The 12,606-nt window shown below is 40.0% G+C and overlaps 1 protein-coding gene across 12 annotated transcripts in view; it reads left to right on the forward strand.

Annotated features, from left to right (window-relative positions):
- Positions 1–560: 560 nt before the first annotated feature.
- The window catches only part of ZDHHC21 (zinc finger DHHC-type palmitoyltransferase 21), a 64,489-nt gene continuing 52,443 nt past the window's right edge, over positions 561–12,606 (forward strand). For 9 of the 12 annotated variants that reach the window (XM_032392277.1, XM_032392282.1, XM_032392287.1 and 6 more), the window contains exons 1-2: positions 2,186–2,511; positions 9,946–10,077. The gene's annotated coding sequence lies outside the window, so the exon portion shown is untranslated. The other 3 variants (XM_032392281.1, XM_032392278.1, XM_032392280.1) reach the window with 3 other exon arrangements.

Genomic DNA, 12,606 nt, shown 5'->3' on the forward strand with positions numbered 1-12,606 from the left:
GATAAGAGACAGGTTAACGCATGACAAAGTGCATGAAAAATACTATACTTCCAATTGTCACAGCATTCACGTGCCACTCAACTAATTCTCATTTTGGTACTTGTTGAAATCATTTGCCAAAAAATTATTCCTTCTCACAATAGTATACTAAAAGAGAGCAAAATAATATGCAATTCAGGTACTCAAATTTTGGAAGTAAAACTCCACGTTTCTCCTATGCCCAAAGTGACAAGTTATATTTCCTTCCTCCCTTCCTTCTTTTCCTTTTCCTCCCTTCCTTTCCTCCCTCCCTCCCTCCTTCAGTTTATTTATTTGAGAGAGAGAGAAAACGTGAGTGGGGAGAAGGGCAGAGGGAGAGAAAGAATCTCAAGCATACTCTGCACTGAGCCAGACATGGGGCTCCATCCCACAACCTCGAGATTATGACCCGAGCAGAAATCGAGTCTGACACTTAAAGGACTGAGCCACCCAGGCACCCCTGTATTCTTTCTTTCCTTCTTCTCTTCCCTTTCTCGTTCTCTCTTTCTAAGATTTTATTTATTTATTTGAGAGCGAGTGAATGAGAAGGAGAGGGCGAGAGAATCTGAAGCACTCTGCACTGAGCACAGAGCCGGACATGGGGCTCAATCCTACAACCTCGAGATCATGACCTGAGCCAAAACCAAGAGTCAGAAGCAGGGGCCCCTTTATTTCTTTCTTTTCAAACAAACCAAGTTACAAAGATCCTACTACATAAAATGCATTATGAAAACCAAAGACAATTCTTTCAAAAGCAATTGTCACAGCCTCCCAACCTAGTTATGCATAAATGGAGGAGCTGATTTCTTAATCTGAAAGGCAATAAAACTTGCATATAGTCAAATCAATCCCAATCATTGAATTCCGTTGGGGGTAAAAGACAATATTTCAGGTCAGTAGCTCTAAAACTTGAGTGTGCATTAGAATCACCTGGAAGGCTTGTTAAAACACTGACTGCCGGGCTTCACCCCTGAAGTTTCTAATACAGTAGATCTGGGATGGAGCTGGAGAATGTGGATCTCTCACTAGTTCCCAGGGGATGTTGATGCTGCTGGTGTGAGGACTATGATAATCACTGATGTAGGTCTTTAAGGTCCTAAGGTGTTTGTAATTGATTCATAAATCGGAACACAACATGTTTAAAAATACCTAGCAATACAAGGTAACATATGGGTCCAAAATAAGCTTCATGTGTGTGATATAAGTACGGTGGTGGGAGAGTACTCTGGGCTGGCAGGATTTGAACTGACTCCCAAGTTTGGGTAAAGATCATCAGAGAGGAAGACGAAGGGCATCCTAGGAAGGGTAAACGAACCAAGTTCATTTGAGCTAAGACTGGAGAGGTAAGTAGAGACAAGTATGTGAAGGGCTTTCAATGCCATCCTATAAGTTCAGATTTTATGCATCAAGTACTATTCTTCCATCCACACATTATCTCCTCCCGTGGCATACAGGCGCCAAGATTTAGCGCTACACGACTCCAAACACTGTAGTACTGTGTCCAAAGTACTGTTCGGGTTAGGTGAGAGAAGAGAGGGGAGTTTTAGTATGTCTCCGCTGTTTAGTAAGATACCAACTTACGCCGGGAGGTGGATTATTTACAATGTTGAGTCAACTTATTTTTCCTAGGTTGCAGGGATGGGAAAGCTGACGACTTTTGGTTGTCTCCTGAAGGACGGAGTAAAGCTTGTTTGGGTATGCATTGAGGTTGCCGACAGGCCTAGGCAACATCTCAGATGGCCGGGGCGACTCTGGCTCTTGGCGCATAGAGGGTCTGAAGAGGCAAGACCACGCAGTAGAATCCAGTGCCTTTCAATATTTAAGGTGCCCATGTAGGAATCACCTGGAGATCTTGTTAAAATGCAGATACTGATTCAGCAGATCTGAGGTGGTGCATTTCTAACACGTTCCCAGAGGATGCAGATGCCGCGGGCGCACTTGGAAACAAGGTACCACGGAACATCCAGAACGCGTTAGCGGAAGACAGAGGCCTGCTGGCCATTATCCCTGAAGGAAGAGGGATACTTGCAGTCCTCACGGGAAGGCCCCTCTGCGGTCCCCCAGAGAGCGGGACGGTGAGGGTGTGGGGACAGAGAAGGACGGCCCGGGCACAGCTGGGAAGGTGGCAGCGCGGGAGGGCGGAGGCGCCGAGGTGCGTCAGGTACGAGTGTTCCGGTGACGGCGGGCCCGCGCCGCACGCGGCCTCGGGCCGCGGCGCATCTCCTCCCGCCCGCGGCGCGATTTCTGCTCTTTCGGCCCTCGGCGGCTCCCATCGCGGCTCCCGGGAGCCGAGCGGAGACGGCGGCGGCCGGTGGCTCCGGCGCGCGGGCGGGCGCACACCCACCCCGCCGGCCCCGGCGCTCCGGCTCCCGGAAGCGGAAGGGGAGCGCGGCCCGGCCTGGGCGACGGCGGCGCCGGAGCCGGAGGAGGAGGGGGAAGAGCGGCTGGCGGCCGCGAGAGCAGCGGCGGCGAGAGGCGAGCCTGCCGGTGCCGGTGAGTGTGTGCAGGCGCGGGGCCGACGCGGCCGCCCCCACCACCCCCCCTCCGGCCCCCGCCCCGCCGGGCCCCCGCCGCCGCTGCCCGGCGCCCGCCTCCCGCCGCCCTCACCTGGCCGCGCTGCCGCCCCGCGCCCTGCCCCTCCCCGCACCTGCCCCCGGCACCTGCGCCCCCCACTCCACCCGCCCGCCCCCGCTCCCGCTCCGAATCCGGCTCGCCCGGGGCCCGGCGGGTCTCAGAGCAGCCGCCGCAGCCCGCCAGCTCCCCCTTCCAGAACTGGGAGTGGGGGTGGGGGTGGGTTCCTGCTCTAGCCGAGGTGATTTGGGGTGGGTTTTTTTGCTTTTGCTTTTTAATTGATTAAATCTGTGCCCTGAGTTTCTCGCCTGTGAACTACAGTTTTCCTCTCTGCAGCCCCGCCCGGAGACCTGCGCAGGGATCCCGGGTTTATCTCTGTTATCGCCGCCTTTCATTCATTTCCAGATCACCGGCGCGAGGCTGCAGAGGACTAGCAGGAGCAGAAAGAGTTTGCTCCCTTATTGACCTTCTGCCTCCCTCCGCCCGGATCCAAGAGTGATTCTGAGAAAATGGCTTATGGATGGCAGCAGTTTGCACTTGTTACCATTTACTATAATAAATAGGTTGCTGGATTTTAAGTGGAGAGTCCATTTAAAGTTGTGGTTTCTCAAGCTATATTTGGGTCACATTTTAAAATCCCTTGTGAGTCAGTGGAGGATGTCTGTATCTCTAGGGCCGAGAGAACCTGACCGGTTATTACTCGAAAATATTGCAGTTATAGCAGTCCATAAAATACAAGAGGAAAAAAAAAATTAAGGTCATTGTGGGTGGGTCATAAATCATAGTGTAAAGTTACAGCCTAAAAGACGACTGAGGATAATTAAGCGCAAGTTAAAAAAGGTGATGTGTCAGATGGATCCTCAGCCTAGGATGCTAATATGTATGTATCCTTAAAAAAAAAACACTACCTTCCTTGTAAAAATAATAATAACGAACAATAATAGTTATTTGATGACGGCTTGGTATGTGCCTTCCTTGGCTTTTTATGCAATGTCTTGTTAAATCCTCCCATTTCTTTAGATTTTACTTATTTTACAGATAAAATCCAGAGCAGTGTTTTATGTTGCTTTAGTTGTTCAACCTCTTAATGGCAAAAAGATTTTTGAGGAAGAGATGAGGTGAGAAATCAATTGGAAAGAAAGAACCAAATGAGATTTAGTGTAGTGGAAAGAAAAACTAGATTCTAGTCCCACTGCTGTCACAATCTAGCTGTAGGGTCATGGATAGGTCAGTGATCCACCCTGTTTTCTCATCTATACAACTAAGGAGTTAGGCTAAATTCTTTAAGGCTCATTTTAGCTATTCCATACCTATTTGGCATATGCTACGTTTGTAATTTAAAACCCTTTAACATGTTAAGAGTACATTTTAAACATATACCTGAAGAAGTGTTAGGAAAATTATATCAAAATATAACTAAAAAAGGTGTATTTCTATACTTTTGGAATAGTATTTGGTGTAGAATCCCTCATTTTGAATTCCTCATTTTGGATGTAAACCAATGGGATCATAATTAGGTCCCTTCAAATGGTGGTGATTTCTGTTAAATGTAAAATACTTTAGAAGCTGTAGTTGGAATAAAAGAAATAGAGCATATTTTAAATAAAATGATGGTAACCGTGTCACACTGCCTACCTATCTCTGGGGTGTTTTATTTAATACAAATGTAGGTAAATGCATACATGTAACCATCAGCTTAACAGGTAGATTCTAAAGACGGAGTGATCAGTGTGAATCATAAAATTTTTACTTATTTGCCCACTGCCTGATTTCTTTAATTCATAGGGACTGATTCAGAACCTGTGGAAAAGTGCATGGATAAAATCATGCCCTGTATTAGTGAAGAAACTAATTGAGAAGTCTAGTATTGCCTCCACGGAGGTTTTTTTCTGGGATTGTAATTGAGTGTGAGTCAATGCAATCTTTTTCAGCGTAGAAGGCTACATAATGGTAGTGTCAGTATTAACAGGTATAACAGGGAAGGCAGAAGAAAATCTATCTTTATTACCAGGGAGTTTTTCCTAAAGCTGAGTTTTACTTTCATATTAAGGCATGAAGGAATTTTATATTGCTTCAGTAAAACATTAGGGCTCAGATTCAATTTTTCAAGTGCACTAAATATAAATGGCATTTTAACATCTAGTAGAATAATCAGTGCACTTATAGCTCTTATTAAAGCTGAAAAATGTTTGAACTATTTTGTATCAGTGAAAAATACAGGTAAGAGACAAGAATAAATGGAAAAAACCCTCTTTATTGTCAGCATAGTGATTTTTTTGGTTAAGAATCATTGGTAAATTTATGTAATGTATGGTGATTAACATAATAAAATAAAAAAAAGAATCATTGGTAAATTGAATAAACCTAGTTATTCACAGGTGTGAAGTAGCACTGCTCTCATCGGTAGCTACCTCGCCAGAAATATCTTAGGGTGATAGTTTCTTTACTTCCCTCTTTTGATGTACCCTAGGGAAAAGACGTGACATTTTCAAAGTTTTTCTTCTGCCTTTGAGGCCTCCTCTTGCCCTGTGCTTTACCTCGGAGGTAGATTTACCTCATCCCATTTAAGGGGCTGACTGGGTATCTGCTCTCTTCATCTACCTGTTGCCGCTTCCACAAAAGGGCAGGTTAGGTAAAAATGAGTATTTTGCCACTCGCTGATTAGTTTTATGTTAGTTCTAACTTTAACATGCTCGGGTGTGATCTCAGCCAGGCTTCTGATTTTAAGCCTTTTATCCATAATTATGGAATGAATAACTTTACCTCCTGTAGGATTTTCAGCTTCAAGCAAGACGGAGTGATGATTTCTTTCAGTATTATTGTTCTTAAACTGTGCCTGCTTTGGTAAAGCCTGGTGTGAAGGAAATCTGATTTAGTATTTTGTTTTTTTTTTTTTCAGTTTGTCTTGGTGGAGTGGGTACTAGAGGTAGGTAGCTGGTTTCCCTTTCCCTTTGGAAGAACATGTCAGTTTCATGGCCAGGAAACGCCAGAGCCTCTTCATTTCTGGCTTTTACTTTATCTGAAGGTTTTTTCTTGTGCTGTGTTTGAAGCAAAGGTTATCTGTTGCCTTCTGTCCCTACTCTACATTCAACTTTAGTTCTTCTCGCCTTTCCTGACTCTCTCCCACAACATCCCTGCCTTCCTCAGTGAAGATTCCAACGTAGACACTTTATACTGACTGAAGCAGGATTTGGTATCTTTAATTCATACCATCCCACACCTTCCAAGCTATTTTTATTTTCTGTTAGGGAATTCCAATGAGGTGTGTCACTGCAGTGCAATATTTTTAATAGAGGTATTAATTTACATTTATTTTTCACTCATGAAGCAGGTACACAGAAGAGCAATGTCTTATGTTCAGTTTTGCCTAGAAGGTAGTGATTTAAGGGCTTGTTCTAGAAGTGGGTTCTTGAAACCACTGATGGTGCAAGTATGTTCTCCTTTGACACTTTGCCCACCCACATTTTCACAAAGTCTTCCTGGAGACCTCAGCATTGAGTCAAAATTCCCTACTTTGATTGTGCATTCTTCATTAGCTTCTGAAATCTGGTCCTGATTTGCTCGCAACTGTGTTTTAGTCCTTCACTTACCAGCCCTTCTGCTTTTCCTTGAAAGATTTTGGTTTACAGGTTTTAGTTCAGTCCGTCTATTTTAGATCAAATCTCTATTTTCAGTTTTCTGCTTGAAGAGACCCCATGCCAACACGTGCAAATAAAACTTCCCTCTGTGCTCATAGTATGATAGCAGCTGAAAGGCTGGGCTGTGGGAGGTTTCTCATCCCTGACAAGTGTTCTCAGACTTTAGTGTTAGAGGAAGTAGAGCTGGGGTATGGTTAGATTGTATCACGACTTTAAAGGTAGGGACCCAGAAACACTGTTTGATTCTGGAGTTTGCAGGATTAGAAGTAAAACTTACCTTTGTCTCTCTTCCTCTCCTGTCCCCCACTCCCCTTTAAAGTTACTATTTTGGGAGTTGCTTTTCATTTGTCAGGCAGTTTCTCATTTAAGCATGACAACAATTCCAGGAGTTATTTTTATCACCATTTTACAGATGGCTAAACGGAAGCTTGAAAAGAAACGGCAGCTTGGAGGCTGTGTCATAATTTGAATGTGGCTCTCTTTTTCATATCCCCACAAGATTAATTTCCTACTCTGTTGAAATAAACTGAATACCTATGTGATATTTTAAAAATTGAACTACCCCCTTGGCTAATTATTAGAGACAGCTATAGCCTGATATATTTTTTAATCTTTATATATATATACACACACACATATATATTTAAATGATTATTTATTTGAGAGAGAGAGAGAGCAGGAGCAAGGGGAGGGGCAAAGAGAGTGTGGAGCCTGATTCAGGACCTATCCCAGGAACCTGAGATCATGACCTGAGCCGAAATCAAGAGTCAGCTGCCTAATCATCTGAGCCACCCAGGTGCCCCTGTAGCTTGGTATTTTAGGTAGAATTATTTATCTTGGCCAATTTTCAGAGTAGATAACATCAGAAGTTTAAATATGTTTAAAAGTATATAGTTGTAACTTCATTTTAAGGTGCAATTATAAGTTTAAATTTTATATATCCGTATATTAACCGTTTTCTTTTGGGAACTTTCTGTGGAAATTTTTTTTTTTTTTTGGTTTGCTCTGTGAATTGTTGATTATATTCTTTCAGACATAATGTTAAAAATATTTAATGACTTTATGACCTTTTATAGTTATAAAACTTTGGATATTCTTCGTTATCCCAAATTTACATGGAATTTTAAGCCTAGCATTGTTTCCGTACCTCATGGGTGAGATTTGATTCCATGATGTTGGTGATGCTGCTGAATTTGATAAAATGGGCATCCCGTTGTAAATGCTATGCTTCAGTGTAGCTGTAATAACTGAAAATGTAAAGTAGGAGTTTTCCTTGAGTCCAAGCCAGTGAGTGACCGGGGTTTGACTCATAGACGTTTGACTTGGGCTGTTACCTAATAACACTGACAGGAAGTACTGTTTTGCTGAGACATTAGGAAGCCACCCTGGAGTCCTCGCCATAGCAGATTATTGACTTTGGCCGTCTCAGACATTTTGCTGTACTGCATTTAATTCTGCTTGCGATTTTGTCTAGAAGATGAATTCATTCATTTGCTATTAGAGTAGCAGCTCCTGTACTTTGTCATTCCATATTTTGTCCCTAAGAAATCAAAGGTGCGGGCAAGGAAAGCACTGTAAATTAGCTTAGAAAGTGAAACAAATCACATTTGACAATCTAACAATCATGGCCATAGAAAAATTGACGCTGGGAGAAAATCCAATTAAAAAAGTCTATAAGGGGAATGGAAATGTAATGCTAAGGATTTTGATACATTTCTCACATCCTTAGTGTGTAAAACTTTCCTTTTGCTATGGTAAACAGTATGCTTAAGAAACTCGTAACTTGTCCTTCATTTCCTGTCTTGGAGAATGGTACCACCCTTCATGTAGTCCCTAAGCCAAAAAACCTACAGTCTGCCCTTTGCTTCCAATTGATCACCAAGTCCTGTCAATTTTACTCGTTAAATTCTTAATCTGCCCCTTTCCAGTATGTCTCCTGTCCTAAGTATTCCTTCTTTACCCCTGCTCCTCCACACTACAAGTCACTACTGTTTTGGTCTTCCCACATGCCCTCATTTCTCACCTGGGTAACCAGTAAGCCTAGCTTATTTTATGTAGTCCGTTTTGGAGCTTTATCCATCCACCAAGTCCATCCTTCATAGTATTGCTGTTCTTTCCAAAATGTGAACTTCATCATGGCATTCTTCCGCCTAAAATCCTGCAGTGGTTTTCCACTGTGTTCAGTGCAAAGTCCAAACTCATTAGCATGGTTTAACAGTGTTTTTCCCTCTTAGATTACTCTTTTGTTGTGGGTTATGGAATCCCTTTAGTGGGCTATGACCAACATTATATATTTTTATTAAAATGAACTAGGGTAGGGCGCCTGGGTGGCTCAGTTGGTTAAGCGACTGCCTTCGGCTCAGGTCATGATCCTGGAGTCCCAGGATCGAGTCCCACATCGGGCTCCCTGCTCAGCAGGGAGTCTGCTTCTCCCTCTGACCCTCCTCCCTCTCATGCTCTCTGTCTCTCATTGTCTCTCTCGCAAATAAATAAAATCTTAAAAAAAAAAAAAATTAAAAAAAAAATTTATAAAATGAACTAGGGTAAAATAGAATAACAGTATCAGAGTACATCACATGTAGTAAGGGCAAATATTTCATTAAACTTTTTCAATTATATATTTCATTTAATGAGTATAGAACATTCTCATATCATGTATTTCTGTGTGTACTGGTAATGTTACGAAATATATTTCTTAGAGGTGAGTGTGTTCGAAAGGTTAAACATGTTTTACCCCATTCTTCCATATGCAATGACTCTAGTAATTTCAGTTTACTTAGGTTTTCTCTGCCTGCTTCTATACTTTTGCATATTTCGCTCCCTTGTTCAGAAGAGCCTCATTCTTTGACTAGCTAACTCACAGGTTTCACTCTCTCCAGAAACCTTTTCCTGATGGCAACTCACCATAGGAAATACCTTTTGTACTACAACCTAGTATGCACGTAAATATTCCCATAACTGAAAAAAGTTCCATGAGCTAATACCCTTACTATATGAGATGCATTCCTGCCATCTTGCCCTCTATCTCACCTTGTCTTACAAAGGTATTGATCTGGTCTGTTTACTAGTCTGTCTTCACTGAGGATGGGGCTCATCTCTTTTTTATCTGTATCCTGTGCAAAAGCATAGTATATAGTCAGTAGATGCTAAGTGAATTAATAAAATACATAATCACTGTATATATGTTATCTAGAACTCTTTATTATTGTTTAAGCTTGGACTGTAGAAACTAACTTTTATGGTTGATTCTCTTAATGGTTCATTACAGGAGGATAGCTTTTTTTCTTAAAATATTTTAAACTAAAACTTGCTTCTATTTTAAACTCTTTAGTTTATGTTTATCAATTGTGATGGGATAGTTCCAGCCTCACATCTTGATAGACATTACATTGCATTTTGTCTCATCAGTGATCTCAGAATCTATTGTCATTTTGTGATTTGTGGTCAGGAAGTTTGATGAAGCCCAAATGTTGGACATACAATACTAATTTGATTTTATGGGAACTGGGTGGTTTCAAAAGAGAGAACTTTCCTGTACAATGGTAATCAAATGCAGATTTGGGGGGGATGGGGTAGGATATGAAAACACAAAATCAGGTGGAGTTGAGTCATCTTATTTTTGAATTTAAAACTTTTGTAATTGACATTTTCACAGAATATTTAGCAGCTTACAATTTTTATCTTTGTAAGAGATCATTATTTGTTAAACCATTAATAGATTCTCATGGAGAACTGTTATTGAGGAGAGATCCATTTGCTGGGATGTAACTAAAAAAGGAATGAATCAAGATAAAACCTCTAAATGCAAGCACCAGAAAAATTACAACACATCTTGGTGAATTTGCAAGTGGTAAGTCTACATTTAATTTTACATGGGAATATGTTTCTGTATTATGTGGCATAGTATCCTTAAAGTCTTATTTTTAGATGCATTTAACAGTTATCCATTTGCAAAAAAAGTTAATTGTAGTTACATTATGTTTATTTAAATTTTTTCATATTAAATTTTAACTAGATATTTCTTAAATAAGAAATTTCTTTTTCCATAGAGAGAAATAATCTGTAAGTAATACAAATTTCAGAAACACAAATCTGATGTGGCTTTACAGCTGATGCTTCTACACTGCATTTTAAAAAATATTAACTTTAAACGCACTTAATATTAGGTTAATAAATGTAGCGATAAAGAGAGCTTAAATGAAACATCTTGTATACAAGGTTGTAGTGTCTAATCAGAACCCCTAGGCAATCTTTATTTTTCAGTTGGTTGAAAAGAATTTAGAAATACATATCTTTATTAATAAACCTAGAAGAACACATAATCCATACATGAGATGTGAAAGCTTGCTTTGCACTGCTCTATCCTTCCTCAGCCCAGTGATAACCACTCATGTTAACAGTTTGATGGGTATGTTTTCTTCTATACTTTTTTCCCCTGTACATATATAGAAATTACTAATACATGTTTTTTTAATAAAAAAAAAATCATGTTATACAAACTTTTCTATAATTTGCTTTCCCCTGCAACATTTAATTATGAAAATTTTAAACAGAAGAGCTGAAAAAATTTTATGGTGTAACATCTGAATACCTATCACCTAGATTCTACAACTAATATTTTATTAAACTTCATAACATGCTCAACCATCTCTCTGTCCATCGTCAATCCACTTTATTTTTTTTTGGATCCATTTCATAGTAAATTGCAGACATTAGGTACATTTCCTCCTTCTGCCCCCTCCTTGACACTTCAGCCTACATATCATTAGCTAGAGTTCAATGTTGGTTTATAGGGCTTTTTAAAAGGTATATTTACATACCATGAAATGCACCATTCTTAAGTGTACATTTGCCGACTTTCGACACATTCACAACCTGTGTATCTCAAATTCATACCAAGATAGAGATCTTTATGAGGGAACCAGAATGTTCCCTTATACCTTTTCCTAGTCTCTCATTATCCTCCTCTCCTCCAGGAAACCACTGTTAAGCTTTTTCTCATAACCTCCTTTCTTTCTCATAACCTCCCTTCTTTCATTCAACACTACGTGTGGGTAGCCATATGCAGATTTAGATCTACCTCCTTTTTTCCTTTTTTTTTTTTTAATTGCAGTAGCTTGGAAATAACTCTACACCTTGGATGTCTTATAATTTATTTGATCATTCCCCTCCCTCTTCATGAACATTGATGTTGTGCCCAATTTTTATGAATACAAAAAGCACTGTGTGGAACACCTTGAATGTACATGTCCCTCCACACTCTGATGGGTACTTTGATAGCTCTTACTAGAGATAAAACTGCTGGGTCAAATAGTTTGTCAAAGGGTCAGAGAGTTTGACTTTTTAATAGATACTGCTACATTGCCCTCTAAAGATGATTGTATCAGTTTACATGCATCACAGTAATGGGTGGGAGTGTCTTCTTCTCTGTGCTCTCTCATCATTGGGTAATCTTTCCAAAATTTTGTGAGTACAAAGGATGAAAAACATACCTAGTTATTTCACATTTTCCTAATCAGTAATGATTAGCCATTAAATTTTTTTTCTTTGTGAATTGCTTCTCTGTGTATTTATTTTGTATGCCTCTTACCAGTCATATGTTGTAATGTTTTTTAAAAGGGATACTTTGTCTTTTAACTTTGTTTTTGGTATGTTTTAGGCCTCAGAAATTTTAATCTTTATGTGGTCTCGTTTGTGAAGGTCTTGTTTGTGAAGGTCTTCCTCATTCTGAGATTATAAAACCACTTGCTATTTTCTTGTACTAGTTTTGCTTTGTATTTGGAATTTAGAAGAGGAAAATCACTGTGAACTGAGGTGGCAGGAAAAATTTCATCTGGAGAATGAGATTCAAATTGACCTTGAAGTGTGAATTGAATTTAAATAGAGTAAGCAAAATGGTAGGGACATTTCAGATAGGAGGAATGAGAGAGGGAATGTTTTTTTCATATTCATGGAACATTCGTAAGACTACTGGCTGAGGTGGAGAGTCATATAAAACTAAGTTTAGAGAGAACATTTGGCTAGATTTCTTGTAAATTATCTTGGCTAATTTTTATCATTTTCTAAAAGCTGCATTTTGATTTTATAGTTTTTGGTCCTATAATAGTTTTCCATCCCTTTCTTTTCGTAGTGGATTCGAGTATTCTTCCTGAGGAAAATACATGGTAAAATCTAGTGGCCTAAAAAGGCAAGAAAAGGTCATTTCCTCCTAGAATAGTTTGGACATTGTAAATATTTATGTAGTCTAGTTTATTAGAGTTGAATAATATCTTTAAAAAAAAAAGTTGGTGCTGTAGTAATTTACATCATTAATGAAGTTAGTCACAGCACTCAAGTAGAGTTACCAGATAACAATCTTAAAAAATGTTGAAGTACCAGT

Source organism: Phoca vitulina, unplaced genomic scaffold (genome assembly GCF_004348235.1).
Source record: "Phoca vitulina isolate PV1807 unplaced genomic scaffold, GSC_HSeal_1.0 scaffold67, whole genome shotgun sequence".
In the NCBI taxonomy this organism is placed as follows: domain Eukaryota; kingdom Metazoa; phylum Chordata; class Mammalia; order Carnivora; family Phocidae; genus Phoca; species Phoca vitulina.